The sequence below is a fragment of the Rhinopithecus bieti genome, unplaced genomic scaffold, assembly GCF_001698545.2.
Source record: "Rhinopithecus bieti isolate Rb0 unplaced genomic scaffold, ASM169854v2 scaffold_18354, whole genome shotgun sequence".
Lineage (NCBI taxonomy): Eukaryota > Metazoa > Chordata > Mammalia > Primates > Cercopithecidae > Rhinopithecus > Rhinopithecus bieti.
The window spans coordinates 1,490,349-1,494,509 of record NW_016809835.1 but is presented as its reverse complement, the minus strand read 5'-3'; the positions used below and the strand labels follow the sequence as shown (position 1 = coordinate 1,494,509).

The following is a 4,161-nucleotide window of genomic DNA, read 5'->3' as shown; positions in this document are numbered from 1 at the left end:
ATTTGAAACCAGCCTGGGCGACAGAGTGAGACAGAGTCTCGCTCTGTCGCCCAGGCTAGAGTGCAGTGGCACAATTTTGACTCACTGCAACCTCTGCTTTCCAGGTTCAAGCAATTCTCCTGACTCAGCCTCCTGAGTAGCTGGGATTACAGACATGTGCCACCATGCCTGGCTAATTTTTATATTTTAGTAGAGACAGGGTTTCACCATGTTGGCCAGGCTGGTCTCAAACTCCTGACCTCAGGTGATCCGCCCGCCTTGGCCTCCCAAAGTGCTGGGATTACAGGCAGGAGCCACCATGCCCAGCCCTTTCCTTTCTTTTTAAGAGACAAGGGCTCACTCTGTTGCCAAGGCTGTAGTACAAGTGCAGTGGCATGATTCTAGCTCACTGCAGCCTCAGATTCCTAGGCTGAAGCAATCCTCCTGCCTCAGCCTCTCAAAGTGCTGGGATTACAGGTGTGAGCCATGACACCTGGCCTCCTTTCTTTTGAATGATATTAATCTGTTCATCATTCAGCACAATTTGGAGCAAAGGAGCTAGTAAATCTTCAACAGCCTCTCACTTCATCCTGCTTCCCCAGTAGTAGGGTCACACAAAAACTCCACAAAGGTGGAGGCCCTCTTATCACAGCATCAATCATCACTTAAGTCAAAGAGATAAAATTAAGGGATACCTTAGTTTCATCATAGAACCAGTCCCAATGTGCTTGCTCGCATTCTCAATGTTTCAGTCACCTCTAGGGAGTATTTCATCTAATAATTATGGGTGTAATTGGGCAGTTCCCCTTTACAAGATATGTTTTATGTACTCCCACCTTTGTCCAGCTCAACCGATTTGGAATTTGCCCAGCTAACCACATTCCAGCAAAAGCTGCAGCTAATTGAAGATCTTCGACGAATTCAGCTAATGAAGACCAAGCACACCTTGTGTACACGTACATTCATTTGAAGGTACATTTGACAGTACCTAATACAAGTAAAAGAGCTCCTTTGTCATTCATGTATATCATGTCCAGCAGTGGTTCTGCAGGAAGCCCTGTCAGTCCACAGGAAACTTAACTCTTGTGTAGTTCCCTGTTTCAGTTGTCTCTTGATGCCCTCCCACTGTAGTTTCCTTGGTGATTACCTACCAGATGAGGGTCACATTACCATCAGAAGAAATATCTGCCCAACTCCCCTTTGGCATCACGGTCCTTCCCTTTACAGAAGGAACTTGGATTTGGCAACGCAGGGCTCTTTTTTAGTTACTTTCATTTTTGCCAAAGCAACCTAACCAGCTAGGGAGCTGGATTCTTGGCTGACTTCCTCTGTGTCTGGATTTCTTTTTAAATCTATTTAACTATTTCCTTTTCTCTGCATCAACCACATTCAAGTTCCATTGCCATCCCTTTCTTCCCATTGAGAGTTGTAGCACTTCAGCAAATTCAAACAGGGATTCCCCAGCAACCAGCCTGGCACCGGTGGCTCTAAATCTTCCCCACTTTTCATCTTTCTCCCAAAGCCTTAGCTATCATTTAAATTATAAAGTAAAAAACTGGGGGCCAGGTGCAGTGGCTCACACCTGTAATCCCAGCACTTTGGGAGGCTGGGACAGGCGGATCACTTGAGTTCAGGAGTTCAAGACCAGCCGGGCCAACATGGCGAAACCCCATCTCTACTAAAAATACAAATTAGCCGGGTGTGGTGGTGCAATGCCTGTAATCCCAGCTACTCAGGTGGCTGAGGCATAAGAATTGTTTGAACCCAGGAGGCAGAGGTTTCAGGCTTCAGTGCCACTGCACTACAGCCTGGGCAACAGTGTGAGACCCTGTCTCGAAAAACAAAACAAAACAAAACAAAACAAAAACCTGGGGCCAGGTGAAGCTGCTCACACCTGTAATCCCATCACTTTAGGGGCTGAGGCAGGCAAATCACTTGAGCCCAGGAGTTTGAGACCAGCCCAGGCAACATGGTGAGACTCCATCTCTACAAAAAAATAATTTTTCTTAAAGTTAGGCAGCTGTGATGATGTGTGCCTGTAGACCCAGCTACTCAGGAGGCTGAGGTGCGAGGATCTCTTGAACCCAGGAGGTTGAGGCTATATAGCCATGATTGAGACACTGCACTCAACTTGGGTGACAGAGTAAGACCCTGTCTCAAAAACAAAACAAAAAAAAATTTAATGATCCTATTCACAGTACCCTCGTCATCAATTACACAGGTTTGGATAATTGAAAAGACTCAGAAAACTCTGCATAGTATACTCACGTAAGGCTTTAATAAAGGTAAAGGATAGATTTAAAAACAAACAAACAAACAAACAAAAAACCTCCAACAAACCAAAAGGCAAGTGAAACACCAGGCCCAGTTCCTAGGGTCCTTTTGCAGACACAAAGGATGTGGAAAATGTGCTTCATCTTTAAGTAATGAACCAGCTAGATACCTGCAAGACACCTTGGTCTGAGGAGAACCGTAACCTCATCGGAGGCTCTTTTATATTCCTCTGATCAGGTAGCCAACACTAGCTTGCATACCAGGGCTCAAAACCAGCAACAAGCTGGTATAGTCAAGCTGGGGCAGTGGCATGCACCTGTAATCCCAGCTACTTGGGTGGCTGAAGTGGGAGGATCACTTGAGCCCAGAAGTTCAAAGCCAATGAGATTTCATCTCCAAAAAGAAAGAAAGAAACAAGAAACAGGCTGCTCCCTGATCTGTCTCCCACCCGAGCACAGGACTCTATTAATCACTGACTAGTACATTTCATTTAGGTTTGGCCAAGGAACAGCACCAAGGCTTCAGGCCTCCCCAGAGATGAATGAGTACAGGGTTGCAGCAGACCAGCAGACATCGATCCTGTCTGACACAACAAAGTTTGGTGGTCAATCATGCCAGTCTAGAGGCTGTTTCTGGGGGAGGAGAAGTAATTTCCAAGGTCCTTTCCAGGTCTAATATTCTTTGACTACAGTGCTAAGAGTGCCACTGAGGTAACTGTGCCATGGAGCTAGGATTTAAATCCAAGTCTGTGTGACTCCAGTGTCTGTCCTCTTTCCTCCATACCATCCTGCCTCCAGAGAGAGAAACAATAGCAAGACAAAGAAGGGGCCACAGGTTTAGGTGTAGAAGAAAATCACCTTAGCCAGAGATGGTAATTTATTTACCTGAGGTTGATCCACAGTTCTAGTCTAATGGAGGAGAATGCTGGCCAGTGGAAGGAAAGTACGAGGCTGAAGTACAAATGCTCTGTTCCTCCTTTAATAGGAGGCAGTGAGAAAATATTTAAGGAACTGAAACGCAAAACAAATTGCGCAGTCACACATGTTACCAGTAAATGCTCTAAGGTCTTGAGTCAACAGGATTCAGTCAGGACCCAAGGGGAGTAATGAAACCTACGGAGTCTCACACCAGAAGTATTTTATTCTAGTTTTTTTGTTTCTGTTGTTTTTGAGACAGTGTCTGACTCTGTTGCCCAGGCTGGAGTGCAGTGGCACGATCCTAGCTCACTGCAGCCTCAAGCTCCCAGACGGAAGCGATCCTCCCATCTCGACCTCCCAAAGTGCTAGGATTATAGGCATGAATCACCACACCCGGCCTTTATTCTAGTTTGTTGAGACTGGTTAACAGTTAAGGTGCTAGTGTCTTATTTCTGTTATAGTAACAGTTTCTATCTTTCTGGTAGCTTTTAGGATCTTTTCTCCTACGTGTAGATCTCTCTGCATTCATTGGGCTGGGTATTCAATGGGCCTTTTCAATCTGAACTCTTGGGTCTCCCATCAAGCCTGGGAAATTACCTTCTATTATTTCTTTGATAACTTCCTACTGTCTGTTACTCTGTTTTTACTCCTTTTGGTATTCCCACTATTCAGGTGAGAAATTAATTGATCACTTTTTTTTCCCATATATTATTTTCCTACTTTCTAAGGGTCTTGCTCTGTCATCCAGGCTGGAGTGCAATGGCACAATCACAGCTCACTGCAGCCACCACCTCCTGGGCTCAAGTGATCCTCCCACCTCAGCCTCCCAAGTTGCTGGGACTACAGATGTGTGCTAGCACGCCCAGCTAATTTTTTGTTTCATTTCGTGTAGAGATGGGGGACTCACCACGTTGCCCAGGCTGGTCTCGCACTCCTGGGCTCAAGTGGTCTGCCGGCCTCAGCCTCCCAAAATGCTGGGATTACAGGTGTG

General features: G+C 45.9%; 1 protein-coding gene across 1 annotated transcript in view; it reads right to left on the bottom strand.

The window, feature by feature from the left end:
• The window catches only part of NAIP (NLR family apoptosis inhibitory protein), a 49,831-nt gene extending 46,578 nt beyond the window's left edge, over positions 1 to 3,253 (bottom strand). Inside the window, 1 exon segment of the mRNA XM_017890588.1 lies at positions 3,138 to 3,253. The gene's annotated coding sequence lies outside the window, so the exon portion shown is untranslated.
• Positions 3,254 to 4,161: the final 908 nt, after the last annotated feature.